This window comes from Eutrigla gurnardus, assembly GCF_963514095.1.
Source record: "Eutrigla gurnardus genome assembly, chromosome: 5".
Lineage (NCBI taxonomy): Eukaryota > Metazoa > Chordata > Actinopteri > Perciformes > Triglidae > Eutrigla > Eutrigla gurnardus.
Genome location: NC_139919.1, coordinates 29,549,839 through 29,570,722, shown reverse-complemented (window position 1 = coordinate 29,570,722; position 20,884 = coordinate 29,549,839).

The window sequence follows — 20,884 nt, the reverse complement described above, 5'->3', positions numbered from 1 at the left end:
CCCCATGTGAAACTAAAACTTTTCATTTACGTTTGTTTCATAACCTTCTTACGAAACTTTACGTTAAAAAAATGCCAGGAACGTTGCGTTGTGATGGTAATATTTGAACACAAACCATGGTTTTCTTTCAAACCAGGTAGTTTAGTCGCCTTAAAACCAGCCATGCGTTTCACAACATCGCGTGTTTCTGCGATCGGAATAGAAGGCCGATATGAACCGTGAGTATGTTGGCTCAGAAACATCGATGTTTAAATGTATCATTGGTCTGCACAAACATACAACGCAAAAGACAGACATTTGAGTTTTCCTTTTACGGAATACAAACAGTTAAAAGTGGAAGATTATACGGAAACAATACAGGACCGGCTGTCCAGCTTCCCTCTTCCTGAACACTTGTTCATACTTGTTGAGCCCGCAGCATTATCCTCTATTTACGGTGGTCAATACCATAGCTGTGTTCTTAATTAACCCTGTCAGGGAAAAGAACAAAAAACTCTCATCTCATGCTTCATAAACCGCTCTCTAATATACTACATCCATATGTATCGACCGGTAAACAGGACTCTTCTAAGCTTTTATGTGGACAGCATATTCTCCTGTTGTAACCTTGACAACAACATTATGGGAACATTATGCAATCCATAAGGAAGATCAAAAATCTGGCCTGGTGTCATTACGAAGAACATTCTGTGTTTAAATGCAGCAGCTCTTCAACAGGATCCGTGGAAGCGCAGTGAGACGGAGAGACAGACAAGTGCCTGTCTATAACCCCCGAGATGCTTACGGAGATATGACAACAGCTCCGAGGCGTTGTTAGGCGTAATGACTCGAGTATCAGACGCCTCCTTTGATACTCGAGTCATTACGCCTAACAACGCCGCTCATCATCACTGGAATGCACCGCCTCACCTAGAAGATTTCGAGACGCAATATATGTGAACTGATCAAATGTTTCACATGTGATGATACATGATTTGTACATTTAATGGCCTCATCAAATGTCAATTATGTGTTTGTTTTTTCTTGGAAAGCGAAAGTGTGCAGGATTTAGTGGCCTCTAGTGGTAAACAAACTCCATTGACCCCTTCCTTTCCAAGAGTGCATTAGCAAACAAGTAAAAACCTGTTAAACTGTGCTGACCTCACTCCAAGGCTGTCTTTACCGTAATAACACTAGTTTAGGGGCAACAGAAGTCAGATTAAGCATAAATACAAAGGGTTCATTCTAACCGAACAAAAACACAACAACATTGAGGTGATTATATGAAAGAAAACATTGTAGAATTCACATCTTTAAATATTTATGTTCAGCTTTATGTTAGCTTGCTTGGTTGTCATGGCAGTAAGTTGACTTTGAGTTAAGATTGTTTCATGAGTTGTTTATTTATTTCCATGAATTATATGCCTTGATAACATGGAATACCTATATCAAAATGAAAACTTAGCTCACTTGCTTTGGTCTTTTCTGTATTTATTTCAGTTGCTTGCCCTGTTTTGTAGTCAATTTGCATCTCTTTGTCTCTTTGTAGTTGCTTTGTATTTCTCTGAAGTTGATGCATGTCTCTTTGTTGTCATAGTATTTGTCTGATAGTTGTTGTTTTGCCCATTTTCATAGTTGTGTGTCTTTGTAGTTGATGTTTGTCTCTTTGTATCTCTTTGCAGCAGTTCTGAATCTCTTTAAAGTTGTTCTGGATGCTGTAGTCTTTTTGCATCCACTTCCTGGTTTCTACGTGTCTCTTTGGGTGGCAATTGGAGGTTGTAAACTACCCATGTATCTATTTAACGCAGATCAAATGATTTCCAAATCAGTTCCAAAATCTCAAGTAGGCCTATCGTACTAATTCCAGGCTTTGCTGCGTTCTCCTCAGATCACAGAAGCAGCTGTTGGCGATGTCATATAGCTGCAGATATCCAGCAGAAGTCACCACAACAAGTAAAAACATGCTAATGAAGTCGGGGCACGAGGAGCACCGAGCGGAAAAACACTCGGCAAAGCGAAACGCAGCTCCGTCTGATCAGCGCTCTCCAACCCGGCTCTCCATTATGTCAACACAGTGTGTCTGAATGACGCTGGCACACACACCTGAGTTCATCAACTCTCCGTCTCTGCTTCTTCCTCTCCTTTGCCAACATGTTTTATCTCTTCCTCCCTCTCTCTCTCTCATTTTCTGCCCCTGTCTCGCTCTCCCTTCCTCGGCGTCTTTTGATATGCTAAGCAGCGCCCTATTTATAAATCGAGGGAGAAAACAGAGTAGGTAAGGGGACAAATAAAAAATGCCCCATGTCTGCCTAGGGAGGGTTTGAGTGAGGAAAGAAGGGGGATTGTGTGCTCGGCGGATCCCTACGAGGCATGTCACCCAGGTTGAATAGATGTACATATCATTATCTCCCCCCCCCCAGTACATGGCGATAATGATATAAGACAGCAGGGCGAAGGGAAAGAAAGGAGCCATTGTGCAGCGAGGCTGGGAGCCAATAAGCATGGCTTGTAGGCTGAGAGCCAATTGTCCAACTCTCTAGTGAAGACAGGCGAGTCGTTTCAACGATGCCGAGGCCAAAACACTGAAAGCCCTCAATTTCACTTATAGGAATATCGTCATTCAACCTTCGACAGAGGCATTGTGCATGAGCGGGAATTATCAGTTCAGTCAAACGCTTCTTGACTTGTGCTACATTTTCATCTTTTGCAAGATGAATAAGTGCCTTAAGATGCAGTTCCTCAAAGAGACACTAGGTGGTTGCATAAAGATGAGGAGTGAATTCACCAAGTGAATCGGCTGTTAAACCTGCACAATATAAAACTAAAATAAACTGTAATTCTCCTAGCGACCACAAAGCTGTACACCTATAACTGCGCTACAAAGAATGTAGCATCTCAGTGCTACTGTGCTATTTGCATGTATTTATATTAGGTTATAAAGACGAGGAGTGTAACGGTACACACAATTCATGTTTCGGTACATACCTTGGTTTGTGAGTCACAGTTTGATATGTTTTTGGTGAAATAGGGAAAACAAAGAAAAACAGTTTCACATTGTCGGCATATGGTTTGACCTGAATAGTGGTCCATTGAGCTTGATTGACCTTGCCAAGCGGGCTAAACCAACTAGCATGCTACGGCAAAACAACAAAATGTCTAGACTACTTACACTACTTCATTTACATAACCCATCAACATAGTATTTTTACACAAACCATCATCTTTCCTTAACTCCTTCTGCGACCGTGGAGCCAAAATGACATGCGGGAACTTCATTTTGAGTTCATTAAAAAGGACACAATCCGGCCAACAGGGGTGCATCATCAGAAGAGAGTTTGATTGGTGTATCGGTATGATGGCCTGTTAGCATATAGTCGATACTTCCTTTCTTCTAGGGCTTCTCATGGGGACACTGATTCAGCATTCTGATTCACAGATAATTGGGTGGTTAGCATGAACAGAAGCATGATCAATGTCATTCATGAAAACATTTTTTGTAAACAGCACTTCCACCAGAAAATCAAGTTTTGCTATTTATTTAAAGGAATTCAAAACAACAACTGCCAATCAATATGAACTGCAGTACAAGCAGTCAAGTAGTCACCCTCAAGGATAGTGATGTGGAATAGCAATAGTGGAGGAAAACAGAAATAATCAGGGAAGGAAGGAAAGGCCAGTTTCTTCTCTACAACATAGATTTGGGAAAGTCAGATAAAGTGTGATTGTGATTTTCTGCTGCATGCTGAGTACAATGATGAGGAGCTAATCTCTTTTTGGGGGAAGGCATGCTACTACTTGTTTAATGTTTAATCTTCCTTCACCTCATGGTCAGACACATTTCGGATCACATTCCAACCTTCCCTCTAGGAAGATATATTTATTTTTTCCGAGTGGAGGCCAACGTCAAGACTGTTACACTGACCCATCCTGCTAGCCTGACACTGTTTTTTGGCCGTTTGTGTTCAATTACAGGGACATCAAATGTTTTTGGCAGCACCACACAGCCTGTAGCTTCCAACTCAAATTTGACTTATTTTTCTGCAAAATGATTGAAGGATTCAGTTTTAATCTGCCCACTCGTTGGGTCTGAGCCCAGCGAGTGTCTGATAAGCTGCGAGTGTCTGCTTCCCATCGTCCAGACATTCTCTGGGTTACGAACCCTGGAAAGGATGGACCTCCGCATGGCTGCTGATTTAGAATGTAAATGAGTGTATTCCTTCACACCAAAAATGAAATGCACATATTCCAGGTGTCAGTATCCTTGGAAGAGTTCTTGTAACCTTTTCTGTTCCACTCTTACCCACAGGCCATCTCATCTATTCTTCTGAGGCCGGTCACACACTATGAGATTATCGGGGGTCATTTTATATCCTGACATTTGAAAGGGAAATCCTGATCCGAGGCTCGGCTGGGTCGATGGTCTGAAAAGATTACCTGGTGCCGATGTGTGACGGGGTTACAGATTCGGTGTGAACAGAACTGATCTGAGCTGCGAGCATAATATAAAAGCAGACGTCCCCTGGAGGCCCCCGAACAACTTCAGAGGAACATCAGCGAGCCAGCGGCCGCGTTAGTGAGCTGGATCTGCTGCTTTAGGCTCATTAGAGATCAGAGATCAATGACCTGTGATGTTTAAAGTCACGAAGTGAAGGTTTTTAAAACTTTTTCAAGTATAGTGTCTCCTAGTCGGGACTCTAGAATGAAGAGCCAGAAGGAAGAAATTGACAGCAGTTTTTATTTGGATTGTGTTATTTTTCTGCAAACAAAATGTGATATCATCAGAAGAATTTCAAATGCACTTTAAGGAGTCAACGGCATCGTCTTTTGTTTCACATTTTTTTAATCAAATGTAAACATGCTGCCTTTACATTTTAATCTGCAAATGCTTTTTTGATTTTCATTAATGGAATTCTGATTTGAACATGTCAAACAGTTGTTTTTTCACCCAATGAACTGGGATGACATGTCCCTTCACAATAAAGAGGACATATCATTTTTTTTTATTTTCAGTGTCTACAAGAACATATTTACATGCTTGAAAAAAACAGATTTTTCTCCTACTGTCTGTCTGACTATACCTTCAGCTATTAATGTATTCAAAGTTTTTGGACCTAATGATTACATTGGGGCTGTTTAAGTGTTTGTACTAGGACGTTGATTGGGAGGTAAATGTAGAAGTCGTGATTCCACCGTTTGCTCACCAGGATGGATTTGCTCCAGAGCCTTCTTGCCGGGGGGATCGGTTTACTTCACCCACACCAATCGAGATCCCTCCTTCCTGGCTGTACAGTGTTGAGAATACTTTAGCTCCGAGACGGGACTGATAGGGGGGCGAAACTCTGAGAAAAAGTGTAACTTCAGCACCACGGACAGCTACAGGGGCTTTATCTGCAGGAAGCACAATTAGGCTACAGCTATTTCAAAGCCATGGTCCATGGATTTTTACTAGGAAAAAACCTCAGTCAGATAAAGGATCAATGAGTCAGGCAGACTAGACCAACATATTCTGCCCCTAGACTATCTGCTGTACTTGGGGATGGAGGGGGGGTTGACAAGGGCCATGCGTTATGGTCATGTTGCTAACAAGGAGGACGGCCTCACCATATTGCCTTCTACTCGTACCCTTCATGGTCGAAGAGGCCGGTCCGAGCCTGAATGGAAATGTGAGGATCACAGTTAACTGTCACGTCTGCTGGTCTGACGGACGTCGTGGTCTCAGCGAAGAGGACTTGGGCGTTCCGCTTCAGGTGAACACTTAAACCGGCTTAATGGAATAGAGCAAAAGTTATCCGCTATACTGCAGAAGCACTTCATTCTCACTCATAAACGTGTCACACACCCTCCCTTCTTCATATTTAGTGCATTTTACTGCATTTCTTATTGCGTCTAATTTGCCATAAATGTGTCTGCATTTCATCCGTGTCGTTTTGTTTTGGTTAAGAATCCGTTTGCTGCTTGGTAAAAAAAATCCTACTGGGGGCAAAAAAAAACTCTTCAACTTGAACATCAGCTCAATTTGAAAAGCTCGTCTGCCTCTCAGTCTGTCAAAGAGTTTGGAAATGAAATATATTTAATTAGAGCAGTGAAAATAAAATTGACCTAAATGTCTCAGTTAAGTACATGGGACTCCCTCACCTCTCCATCTCTGGCTCTCCCTCGCTCATCACCATCCAACAAGGTCCCCAATACCTCCATAATGTGCTTATAACCTATATTTCTATTGCACCGTTAATTACCCTATCAGTCTCTCTCTCCACCTCCTGTCACTCTCTTATTCGGCCCCCTTTGTATTGAAGTCAAATTGTACATTATCACTTCAAATCCCGGTGATAGAAGCGTCTTATTTAACTGCACCCTTTTTAATCATGCTCCGCTCCTTTAACAGTTCATATGATGCATTAATCAAATTTATATCAGCCCCCGAATGTCTCCGTTAACTGCTCTGCCACCTTTCTTAATCCGCCCCTCGCACCTCTCCGCTCATCTAGAGTTTCTACATCGGGAAAAAACCCACAATGATGGCGTCATTGGTGTTATTTGTTAGAAGTGGCGCGTCCCATCAAACATTAACAACAATGCTCGCTGGAGAGGAGAGCGCCGCCCGCTTTGTAGTCACGACTTGACAACGCGGTCGGGGGGAAATTGGGTTGGAAGGGCCGGTGTATTCTGTTTGAAGGGGGGCTTGTAATCAGTGTCTGGGTTCATTAGGGTGAGATGAGCTGGTGATGAATCACCAATCACAAAGAGCCGTGGGCTCGGCTGGGGCCATTTAGCATTTCCATTACATCAGCATGTCTTCCCTTCAGGCCCTACATCTACATCTCTGGTTGAAAGTCTAAAAGATGAATGATGGTTTAAGGTCGTGTAAAGGTCACGCGTGTTTGTTTGTTGTAAAGTTGGAATTGTAGTTTATTCAAGACTCAGCCATCACAAGAAAGATGCGAGCGATAAACTTGAATCAGTCCCAGTGTGTGTGATTCAATAACTTGATGACAAGTTCAAATGAAAGGAGGATCAGTGATGACAATTAATAGGTAACGACAAGAGGAGTGAAAAAAAAAGAGAAATATGCTTCGTTGCATCGCACCTTTCCTGTTTGATGTTAAGGACGAGATGAAAGAGGCGAAGACACTCGGGTTTGATTCGAAGTGACGTTTGGAATCGCGGTGAGGAAAGATTACAGTTTTCCCGCTGACACGCTGTACTATTTGTTTGTCTACCTGCCACCAAAGAAAAACTCCCACAATGCTTTGAGAAGACACGACTACAGACACGGAGAAATACAGTACAGACAGATGCTTGGCACACTGTGGCTGTATCCGAAACCGCATACTATACTGCTAGTACGTACTGATTTGGCCAAAATGTAGTATGCAGTATGCAGTATGCAAACAAAAGCAAAATCTGCAGTATGCGAAAAGTTCCCGGATGTCGTACTGATTCGGAGAATATTTCCAGTATGCATCCGACCAGTCTACTCTGCCTACTGTTTCCCACAATGCAATGCGCTGGAGCCTGGATAAATCGAGTAATGACGGAGCAAGAGAGCGTTTCCAGGGGAATACAAACGCCGGAGCTGGGACGAAAAAAAAAAAAAAAAAAGAAACGCCGGAGCAGTACGCCGTTTATATTTGTTACATCTGTTTACATAAGTACAGTGCATAGGCTACTTGATTATTGTGACGAACGCTATATAGGTACAATAGAAATCCAGGCTGTTGTACATATGAAATGAAAAAAAGTACTCTGTTAATTCAAACTTTTTTTTATTAATATTTGGTGATTTCTGTACATGCAGAGCTCCCGAGACAGCGCTATATACTGTATACTGTCCACTACAAACAGCGGTTAAGATAACTAGCTTGCTGTCTCCCCCGGGACGACGACGACGCATGTTGGCCGGCGGAACACCTCTGGAGACGGGCAGCTGCCTCTGAGACGACCCGCTCCTTCCGGAGCTTCACTTCTCCGAAAACATCGAGGCAAATTACTAAACAGCCGTCATTTGGGTAAACTAACCGCACATTGGGGTTCTAAACGGTTACTTTCTCGCATGAAAAAATATTAAAATGTAAAAAAGTGACATAATAACAGCGCTACAGCGGGAAATAAAACAGCTTTGCGCCTGTTTTACAACTGCTGCTGCCGGTCGCCACGAAATGCATTGTGGGAAACTTGCATACTGCATACTGCGGCGTGAACGGCGTCGGTCTGCTGAAGTAGCATACTGAATCCCACATTCAGTACGCAGTATACAGTATATATTAACGCAGTATGTAGTAGGCAGTACGGTAGTATGCGGTTTCGGATACAGCCTGTATCTGGAGTGTGTGTGTCTGAGCCAGTAGGGCTTTAAGAAGCTACGGAGAACAAAGCTGTGGCACCATAAAAGGTCCAGCTGCTGTAAAATCAAAGTAATGGCTGCAGGAAGGAGGTTTATGCCTTCAGCGGCGCCGTTATCGGCCTTTAGAGCGATGGGAACCCTCGATTCTACATTTCTAACTTCTTCAGACAAACGACACCAATCAGTTGGGTTTTTGGTCAGGTGTTCATCCCACACACACACACATATACACATACATACACACACATACATACACACACAACGCAGGCAAGTAAACACACACACTTTTATCTCTCCTAGCCGACACTGTGATGTAATGTGCAATGAGTGAACATTCAATCATTAATTTAGACTTTCTCATCAGCGCCAACATGCATCTGCACCCGCATGTCTAATGAAATGGAAAAAAAAACCTGGAGGCGTCAGGGCAGGGAGAGAGAGAGAGAGAGAGAGAGAGAGAGAGAGAGAGAGAGAGAGAGAGAGAGAGAGAGAGAGAGAGAGAGAGAGAGAGTGACTCGGAGACAAGGTTAAAGACATGAGTAGGTCAGAGAAATAATGTATACTTACCTTTGACACAAACAACCTGAGCCGGTGGAATGCTACATTTCTTAGTTTCATCTTGAATGCACCAAAAGGCCTCCAAGACCCTGGAGGTTATATTATTTATAATTACTAGATCTCAACATTCTTATTTTTCTTTTGATGAGCAGATATGAATCAATGGGTGCTTCAAACACTCGAGTACGTTCAGCACCAACAGGATTCAGTAGCAGGTCTCCAGATACGAGGAAAGGTAAGATAGAAAGTCTTAAAGGTTTCAGCACACGGGAGATCAGTCAACGAGGAAAATGAAGCGGGGTTCGGTAATATCAAAGTCCAAGAAGGTTCAAAAACACCCTGACACGAGGAAAAACAAAAGAACTGAGAGAGAGACACGGGTTTATATAGACAGGGAGCAGCGGTTGATTGGACCCAGGTGGATCAAATCAGGGGGCAGACAAAGCAAACACACACATGAAACACACACATGGGCAGGAAGTGGAACATCTGAAGGGGTGAGTAACAAAATAAAACAGGAAGCACAATCCCTCACTACTCAATACACAGTGAGTTCTCCATGTTGTCCGAATGTATGGTGAGAATAATTAGACCCTTGTGGAAAGTACTCTTCAACCAGTGGTCTCTAACTGAGCATTATATCCCATCATGCATTGAGAGCAGCAACACTCCAGATCTCGCAGCCTTCAGAAAGGAAGCTGGAAAGGAATCACCGGATCTCCGTGGCTCCGCTGGGACTCGAGTGGGATCAGTCGGTGAGTGTTTTTGCATGTTCCAGGGCCCTGTGGCACTCCACATGGGATTTGCTGGAATTCATGTCAATAGAAGTAAAAAAAAAAAAGGAGGGTTTCAGGAATCATATCAGATTTGTTGTGTTATCCAACAAATCCAGACCGGGGACCTGCACCTTTGGGAGTTCCACGAGGCTTAAATGAGGATTCTGACATTCAGATTCCCTGAAATGCTGGTCTTTGTTTTTTCCACCATTAGCATGTGAAATGTTTATGGCAGGCTTACAGCTGATTTAATAGATATTTCCCCCCGAGAGACACTTGTAGAGAAGAATTGCATTACATGCAAGACATTGTGTAATACATCACTCCGAGTGGGTTATTAGACGCAGGGCGTATTTGCTCCTCAAATTTATGTTTAAAAATAAGTCAGATTGTATAGAAAATGAGCCTCCTTCTCTCCTGATGTATTATCTTAGCAAACATCTATTAAGAGTCGAATAGATGGAAGTCATGTCAAAATGAATCACCTTTATTTAGCTAATTCTTAAAATCCAATATGATGTAAAGTACTATTGCTGAGGAATATTAAATATACAGTCTTGAAATAGTATTACTTTGTTGCTTTACATGACATTTAGGAGCTTCAGTCTGTAATTTATCTAAAGAAAGAATTTCCCTTTTTCGTACTTTCATAGACTGTTTTGCACCACAGAATTGCTTTTATCTGGTCTACAACTCTATAGATGGGATGGATTTCCTTTATAAGGGCACAGATCTCACACACACACACACACACACACACACACACAACCATGGAGCTTGATGAATGAAAGGTCGACTCGGCGCTCTAATAGCTTTGACTTGCTGACATTTTCGGTCCAGCTTCGGCGAAAAGAGAGAGATTAGAGCACGTACACACACACACACACATACACACACACACACGCTCTCCATCACTCACATATTCAGGCTGGCATGTTGTCTCCAGACATGCAGGGATGCATATACATCCACCTGCACTGGGAATACACTCATTCATCTGAAGGAGTGGGTGGTGCATCAGCCCGCCTGGAGATAATTATCTCCATTGAAAAAAACATTCATAAAATGGAGGCTGTTCCATGAGTTCCACAATTCGATTATTTGCTGTATTAAAACCTGATGCAGAGAGACAGGCAGCGAACCCCCCCTGCTCTCCCATCACTCGATGTCTTCCGATGTATCACAGTAACTGAAATGTCAAATCAAGCGTCAGCGTTAAACACTGAAGTGCCTCTGAGCTGCTTTCTGTCGTCTCCTGCTTCTCAAGTGTGACTTATCATCTCCGCCACAAAGGGAGACGTCGAGAGACTTCCGGAGACTTCTTGGAAAATGATGAGAAATGTGAGCGAAGGGGGCAACAAACATCAGGGCTGGTGCTTATCGTTCCGATGTTTTTTTTTTTTTTTTCCCCGAGAAGACTTCAGAGGGACAACGGATTATATAATAGGTACCAATTATAAAGGCAAAGTGTAAAAATGAAACTAGCCTTAGCTAGCCTTAGCTACCAGGGATTGTACGTCTTTTTCAAAATAAACTTCCGTCTTCACAGGAAGTTAGGTTTATGTTGGTCTTATATTCCTTGATGTAACTCGAATGGCAAACGACTTACATCACTGACGAGTGACTTAACCCAGGCGGCGACCTCCACCTCTGAAAAGTGAAGCCAAGGCTGAAGTGCCTTAAACTGTCATTCTCTCTGCTGGCCACCAGGGGGCGACACCTCTCTGGTTGTTTACAAGTCTATGAGAAAATGGTCCTACTTCTCTCTTGATGTATTATCTCAGTAAACATTGTAAACATGAGTTTATGGTCTCAATCTCTAGTTTCAAGTCTTCTTCAATCCAGCATGATGTTCGTTTAGTAAACGTAACGTAGGTTAATTTAGGTTCATGATTTAAGCTACGTTACAACTTATTTTGACCCGAACCATGATCTTTTCCTAAACCAAGCCGTTTTATTGCCCATTGTCTGTTTTAATTCAGTATTTCAAGCAAATTCAGATGTTACATTTACAATGGTAATTAGTATTATTTTGACATGTTTTGTTAATTTACTATTTGAATACTTGACTTATTGTTTCAGTGCTGAATTTAAATGGAAAAGAATTTCACACAACAATTAACTAGTCACAGGGAGTAGAGAGTACATAGAGTTTGACTAGAGGGTCTAACTTTACACCCACGTCAAGAATGAAACAGTTTGCCTTGAGGCACTTTGATAAAATATGCCAACAGGTGGATTTGCTGAACATTCCCATCTGATATGTCTCTCACCGACTTCACTTCTACACACAGAGATATTACTTTTGCATTACAGCAGATTTGTTGAGATGGATAATTTTCGGGTTGTGATGAATTATGTTATTAAATAAATGTTTAACCTCCTCCCTTTGAAGTAAGGAATGGCGTCCATGGGACTACGACAAAAGGGAAAAACAAAACGTCAATCTGCCGCCTCGCTCCTGAGTCTTCCTCCCTCTTCGTTGTGATGTATTCAGCGGGGGAGGACTCACAACGGTGCCGTCGCTGCTTCCCTCCTCTCAGTCCCGCCTGTCAGACTCAGTCTGTCAGTCCTGTTGCCTGATCCCCGGTGCGTTGTCAACAGGTCCCAGTCTGGAGTGGGTGTCTCCACATCCTGTCACTAACTTGAACACCACTTACTTCTCCCCTGTGACAACTATGTCTCGCCTTCATTTTCCTTCTCCCGGACCGAACCGTATCATCTTTGCTTTTTCCTTTCAAGGATTTTTACGGTGACTGAATGCTGTCAAGCAAGGAAGTGCACTTTTGTGCATGCATTCATATGTAACTAAGTCTACTGTGGTCCTCCATCCTACCGTAGACAATATAAATATTTGTGTGACTTTTTTTAACACACTGGATACCCCCTAGGCAACAAAACCACTTGGTTAGGTTTAGGGATGATGGTTTGGGTTCAGGTGTTAGCAGTTAGCTCAAAGTCAGGCGGAAGACCCTAGAAAACCCATTTCGAAATAACATCAACGTAATTTACTACCTTTTGCACGACAAATGTAAATCCTTATAGTACGTACAAAAAAACATGGCAGAAGCTTGGTGATGTCTCTTGGGAAATGAACAAGAGATGAAACTGGAAAGACCTCAAAAGATTCCCGCTCTTTTCTAAGTGGCAGAAAATAACGATTCTTTCTAGAAATATGAACATATATTGATTCTCCACACATCACCGATGGTTCATTTCACTGATTCCTGCAAACAGCAGGTAAATTGGACGATTCTGCCATCTTGGCCGTTCCTCTCAGTGGGTTTACTCTCGCTGACCGGAAATTGGGGGCGTGGCCTCGTGCCAACAGCATGAACATTTGGACCAAGTGGGTCATTTCTAGAATAAGTGGAAGTTTATGTTTTGTAAGATATGGAGATAAATCTGCAAAATGGCCTTATAGGAGAAGAGAAGGCAGCTGGAGTGTGGGGTTCCCACTTGTACTATTTATCCTTGGATGTGTGGGGGTTTTTTTTTTCTTTGTAAAATGTCAGTTCTGCCATCACACTTTAAACGAAAAAGATTGTTTTACAACCCAGAGAGATTAAATTCGGGTGTATAAAAATGTTCACCGTACAGTTGAGAGGCAGGCAAAACTTTAGAGATTTGACTCACTTAAAGCATAAACTCTTCAAGGAATGTGGTTTTGTTGGTGCTGAAAGGACAGGATTCGCATGCTCTCTACTAGTCTGACAGGTAAAAGGTATATGTGCGGGAGGGGCTGAGCTCTGATGCTGTTTTTAAGACATAATGACATTTAAAGACCAAAAAAGGAATTTGGCTTTGAGCGTCAGCAGGCGGGAGAAAATAGAAACGATGCAGCAATTAGTGGTTCACAAAGGAACTCAGAATATAGTCCGTCTAACAACAAGGGTGAAACTTAAAAATATATAATTGAAATAATGACACAATTGGGCTAAAGTCTGTGTTGGCAGTGCAAACTGCATGCTCTACTGAGGCGAGAGGACAGTGTTCCAGTTCCACACCTGTAGGTGACATGATGCACCTGATGCACCTTAAACATGTGGCCACTGCCAAAACATTATGATTGTTTTTTTTAAATGCATTTGAGTCTTTTTTTCATCAACTGAATGATTTACATCGTCACCGTGAACGTGTGTTGTTTGGCCGTTGTAGTTTGGTACCAGCAACGTCTCTGTAATCCTGTTAGGATCCGTTTAGGAGGCATCGTCCAACACACAGCCCCCCTTTATGCCAAATCAAGCTGGAGCACAATTTGCAGCAACAAATGGTCCAAACTGCTTTGATCGCTTCATGAGCGAAATGAGAAACAGACTTGGAAAAAAGTGGATATTTTGGGGAGAGATAAATATAGTAAAACAACAAGAAATCAGCAAGTTTCAACGTTTGCATTGGACATCATGCCTTCCATCTCTGAGTGTCTCAACATTTACAGAATATTCCACCCCATCAGACAGACTACATGACATATAGCCATCCATAAATACAAGTATGATCCGAGTTTCTGGGATTTATAGGGGCTGAGATTCCATTGTTATGGTCATAAATCCAATTTGAAAAACTCCAGCTACCTGAGCCCTTGATGCCTCCACAATTATTCTTGTGCTCAACTTTTATACTCAGTGAAGGAAAACCCATATGACTTGAGTTTTCTAAGTTCCTATGACATTTTAAGGACAGACAATTAATTTGATGTATTTCTACAAATTTATACTCTGGTTTTGGTAGAAGATATGTTTTAGATATGGGAGAATTGAGAAGACTATCAGAAACATGTTCAAGTTTAGTGCTAAGATGAGGAACTTTGATGAAGACATTACAAATGGAGCTCAAACAGTATTTTCTGTCAATAATTAAAGTTTTTGGTTTATTCATGAGTCATGTTATTCTGTTGAAAGTTCTTATATTTGTATTAATAACATTAATTCTGACTCAGTCGTTGGCGATGTCCCCTCACAGCGAGGAGGTCCAGTGTTTAAATCCGTCCGTCAGCTGGGACGTGCATCACACCGTCTCTCCATGGAACCGGATCTGATGCGTGTCTTCGTAGGCTTGGCGTAATGAATTCTGCATTCACCATGATATGTTTTCAATGTGCTGGACGCACATTTACAAAAGAAATGTGTTAACTTCCAAAAATGGAAAGTTCTTGTAGCAGAACAGCAGGTCTCCAAACCGGGTAGACCGGGTTATGTTTTATTTAATGGGTTATTTAGGTTGTCAACAAAGAAGCATGAAGTACCTGAAGCATAAACCTGGGTAACAATTATGATTCTAATAGTTTTTCTGAAGGTTTGAATTGCTGAGTCGAATTGACCCAAAAGATAACAGATGTTAAAGAATTTGAGGGTAACAGGAGGGTTAAAGACTAGTTTCCTTAAATTTTGCATGAATATCGGATCTTCACAAAAGTACAAAAATGGTCACAGCTACCGACAATTAATCTTTTCAAAGCAACCTGTCGTTGCAGAAGAAGCACAGGTGCAACAAAATCCCGTCGGCAGTGGCTGACTTCCATCAAGACAGAACCTCCTTGGCAGAGGTATTAACAATAAACGTCAAAACCTTCTTCCATGGCAACATCGTTTTCTTAGTTATAATTCCTCCTGAATGCTTTTCAGATTAGTACTGGCTTTATTCTTTTTAAAGCCTCATTTTTTATCAGCTTGACACCCGCGTCCATGCGAGCCTAAAGAGGCGTCGCTGGGCTTATTCAAATGTGATAAACTGTACACTTTGTATCCAAGCACCAAAAACACTATTTTCTTTATTTTCCTTGAAAGAACAATTGCAGTGTGTTCTTATTGAAATGCATCCTCTTTGTGACCTGAAGCCTGCTTTCATGGCTCATCGAGGGCCTCTCGTTTCGGGGCGTGCCTCGTGGTCACGGCGCAGCACAACCACAGCAATCCTCAACACCCGAGCAATAAAAGGGCAATTAAAACATACCAGGATACACTTTTCATGAAATAATTCACACATGCTGGAGCAGAAGGGCCCCCCTGGCAGACATTACCTCTGCATGAGTTGTACTGACGTCAAGGCAGCATGGTGGTGGAGTGGATCTAATTATGTGTTGTGTTGTGGTGGAGAAGGAGCATCCTGTCCCGGATTATCTTTCAGCAATTTATGGAAAAGTCCAACAGATCAGCACAACTTCCTGCATTCATAGACTTGGACATAACCAAAATACATTCTTTCTCAAAAGATACTACGAGATGCAGATTGCCTGAATGTGTTGAGAAATAAAACATTGAGAGGACCTTGCATACGTTTAACAACATCAGCTTATAAATTGCACCATGTTAGCCAACATGCTAATCACGATTTAGGATCATATGACGTTGTGAACGTAAACGTTGCCACTACTGAATTACAGTCTAAGTTAAAATAGAGCCTGATATTGTTTGATTCATTTTCCTTTATTTATGCAGGGAGACCTTATGTTTTATGCCCATCACTCACCTTCTCTGCTGCCGAAACTTTGATTCATGCATTCATCACATCCAGAATAGACTACTGCAATAGCATCCTCTACGGTTCACCTGCCAAAATCCTCGACAAACTGCAATACATACAAAACTCTGCTGCCCGCCTCCTCACCCACACCCGCTCCCGTGACCACATCACCCCTGTTCTGCAAAATCTCCACTGGCTCCCTGTTCCCCAACGCATTGAATACAAAGTACTCCTCCTCACCCACAAAGCCCTCCACAACCAGGCCCCTTCCTACCTCACCGACCTGCTCCACCACCACTCTCCCCCCCGTAACCTTCGCTCCTCCGACACAAACCTCCTCTCCCCACCTGTCAGGACCAAACACCGTACCTGGGGCGACAGAGCCTTCTCAATTGCTGCCCCCTCCCTCTGGAACTCACTACCCCCACACATCCGAGCCTGCTCCGACCAGACCACCTTCAAATCACTCATCAAAACCCACCTCTTCAGAATCGCCTTCAACCCCCAATAATCCACTACCTCATCTGTACTGCATCACTAACTTGTTCTTAAATGTGCCTGCTCTTCAACCGTTTTATAACTTTATATTACTTGTTTTTAACCGTTTTATAACTTCACAGCACATCTTTTTAACTTATCTACTTAAGAATAACCTGCTTGTTTTAATGCACTCACTTGTAGCCTCCCTGTGTTTAATAGTACTTGTTTAAATGTATTGATTTTTAACTGTATATGTAAAGTGTCTTTGAGATCCCTTGAAAAGCGCTATACAAATAAAATGTATTATTATTATTATTATGATGATCTTATTGTAGATTATTATTATCATTGTTATCCAAAAATATCTGTGGTGCAATGAAAATGTTTCTTAACAAAAAGTAACGGGATGCCAGGAAGTTTAGCTACGTGAATTGCCATTTTAAGAGGTTAAGCATATTTTGATGATTATCAAGATAATAGAGCAAATTATTAACAAAATAGCTAAAGTAAAAAAATAAAACTTTTCATTTACTTTTTGAGACACATGCTAGTCCAAACAAACTTGACATCACATATCCAGCAACAATTCTGAAGGTGAAAAAGGAGTGAAGGAAAATAACTAAATCACAAATAAATACTCACAATTCTGTTTACAACACAGATGTTAACCCAAACCTTGAAAACCTTTTACAGAAACTGATGACACAATTTAAAGCAACACCATCCACACTATGACAATGTCAACAGAAAAGGAAAACAGCAAGGAAAAATCAAGGTGAGAAAAGGAAAACTAATGGAAGGACAAACAAGGAAAGATGACGGTTTAGAAAGGAAAGAAATGAATCATCCCTGTCAAGATCAGATAATGGATATGGGAAGACAGGAAAGGAAACGAACAATGAAAAAGGAAAGGAAAGATGAGATGTGAAAGGCAAAGGAAAAGTCAACATGACAGGGAAGGAAGAGGAGGATGGGAAAGAAAAGGGATCGGGTTGGAGGGTCAGTACCAACGATTTGCTTCACGACCTCTACATTGTTGCTGTGTCGCCGTTGGAAACCAAATCAGCAGCGGGCACAATTGGACACACAGCCCAGTGGCCATGAAGAGAAATCCAATCACATCAGAAATCATTAAAGCAGATTGTTCCTGGAGCGTGGCGCTCTTCTGCTAAATGGCAAACACGTGGCCGAGAATGAAATGTACAAACACCTGTGATGAAGAGCATCGAGTCAGTACAGTCTGTTAAAGTGAGACATTGGTAGTTAGGGGAGGAGGAAAGTGAGACATTGGTAGTTAGGGGAGGAGGCGGTCCGAAATGTGGTTTTATCAGTAAATAAACAAGAATGAGTTCTGAACTCTGTGTGTTGTGTGCAGCCAATTACTTTCATAATAAGGAAACAATTGTGGCGAAGCCTTTTTTATTGGTGATTGCTGATGCTTGGTGACACTCAACCAGTGGCCTTTATCCAAAGAAAGGGAATTAGTTGTTCACTCCGGTGCACACGTTAATTAGCCTTTCATTAAAAAACAAAACTGGCTGAGTTCAAAAGGGCATGAAGCCACACGAGGAGGGCAGGATGCCTTAATGCCCTTCTGAAAGGTTTTTAGACGTATTGATCCACTGAAGCAAAGGGCCTCTAGGGTCCCATTCTAGTGGAGAAAACATGATGATGTCCCCTCTAGGGTCCCATTGGATAAAACATGATAAAGTGCCCTGTAAGGTCCTGTTCTAGTGGAGAAAACATGATGATGTACCCTCTAGGGTTCCCGTTGGATAAAACATGATAAAAGGCCCTATAAGGTCCTGTTGTAGTGGAGAAAACATGATGAAGTGCCCTGTAAGGTCCTGTTCTAGTGGAGAAAACATGATAAAGTGCCCTGTAGTCCTGTTCTAGTGGAGAAAACATGATGAAGTGCCCTGTTAGATCCCTTTCCTGCAGAGAAAACTTGATGGTGCGCCCTGTAAGGTCCATTTCTATGGGAGAAAACCCAGTAAGGTCCGATTTTAGTGGAGAAAACATGATAATGTGCCCAGTAAGATCACATTTTTTGTAGAGCAAACATGATGAAGTGCCATTGAGGGTGCCTTTGCAGTGGAAAAAATTAGATGAAGTGCATTAATATGTTTAATAGATTAAATTCTACATTCATCCTACATTCTAGACACCACCACCACATGCAGCCCTTCCCCCTCAGACGGTATGAAACCTCCAAACGTTATTCCAGCGAGTCTCTTTACAGAGTTATAACTGACCGTTTTCATGTGTTCACATGATTCATGATAGAAACAGTGTATGGTGGTGCGTTCAGGCTCCGAGCTGTGCAGCACTATAACTTGGAGGCTGCATTTATCACATATCTGTCCGGCTGCCTTCAGATGGCGTCAGGGATTTAATTAACTGATTAACTTTAATTAGCCTGCTGAGGAAACACAAGCAACCGTAAGCGGGAGATGAAGTACTTTTAAGATATTTTACCAGCTCCAAAGTGAAACACTGCAATGAACATCTACCATTGTATGCTTTGAGGCTCAAGGACTTTTACTTTGGTTTTGCTCTTTCACAGATTGAGTTCAAGCAGTAAACAGAACCAAAAATAGAGATTGAGAAACAATGAGTAGAACTTATGAAGAAATGTCATAAAATATCAATATTTTAACAACTTACGTTGAGCTACATATAGGTTATGTAGCTCAACGTTCTTTTATGTTGTTTATAGTGAAAGATACATTGTAACTTTTCCTTCACACCTTGATGTTCCTGACCTCCTTTCTCTGCACACTTTCCTACATTCTTATATTTCTCTACACATTTTTTATTCAATATTTAATATTATTTATTGTCCTCAATATGTCAATGCCCGCCATGTTTTTGAGGAGATTGTAACAAACGGCATATCTCCTGAAATACTTTTTTCAGGCTGCCATTCATTCTGCTGAACCACACTGTTCCATCGGGTTACCACAGGAGGAGCAGATAAGCAACCACCCATTGGAAATCAATGCACCGTCCTGTACGCTAATGTGGCTAATGTGTGAGCAGAGCTTAACGTGAGGACGTTTATCTTGGAAACATATAAGAGCAGCTCGCAGGAGGTGAGGAGTTAAACCTCCAGGAAGTTTCAGATCTGTGGAAAATTTCAAGGTTGTTTTTTTTTTACTGGAGAGGCCTGGGGCTTTTTTTCTAATATCCTTATACACCAACTAATCATAATAATAAAAACACACACAATGCCTGCATCGTCCTTATTAGTTTGATTTCCTTGTTGCCGTGTTTCTGAGTGATCATCTCTGTGATTCAGTGTAATCTTGGCCTTATAACCACGCACGCTGTCCACCAATCATAAATCAGTTAAGAAGCTACGATTGCCGTTTCATGATGTGGATTTTATGAGGAGTCGTTAACGCCAGATGGGATGAGGGTTTTTTAAAAAGGTCCACCTCTGAGCAACAGTACCTGCATATCCCTTTTGTCTTCTCTATGTGAGTCAGATCCTGTGATCATGATTAACATAGAGGACTCATTAACGGGTCCTGAACCAGAACTTGATTAGAGGGGGGGCTCGGTGGATCCAGGGGATCTGACCTTTCTCTGTCTCTCTCTCTCCTACATACATACACTTCTTCTCTTTAGTGTGATAGGCTACTGACACACACACACACACACACACACACACACACACACACAGATATTCCCCTACCCCCTAAACTCCCCCTTATCTCAGTATCCATGTGTGTTTAACAGTGAGGAAGGCTTCTAGTCTGCAGGAAGGCTGAATACCTGATGCATGAATGACTTTGTGTCTGAGGGGGACAGACGGAGAGACAGACAGACTGAAGAGGAACATACAGACACTTTTTTATCTTCGGTGTTTTACTCCCACTGGAAATATCCACAAATTCAAAAGACGCTTGTGCACTTGGAGCCGGTGCTGTTTGATTTAAATGCCCACCGGATAGTAATCTGGTTCACAAACAGGCACATTTACTTGTTATGACTCCAGACTGGATGTAAGACGTGGACGTAGTCATGGTGACGTAACCCGTTGATTTGAGGATTTTGAAGGTTTTGAAGCATCTAGTTTGGCCGTCCCCATCTTCGATTGTTTGCACCCGGTGAAGGAAGTGACTGTGGAGGAGCGACGGGTGGATCTGATGAACACAAGGGGCAGACCGACATTACTGCATCCGGCTCTATCTTCTGATGTGAATCTGTTAACAACGTTAGCCTCTTGAAAGTTAAACTTCACTATGTAACATTAGTAGCTAATTGCATTGTTAGCGAC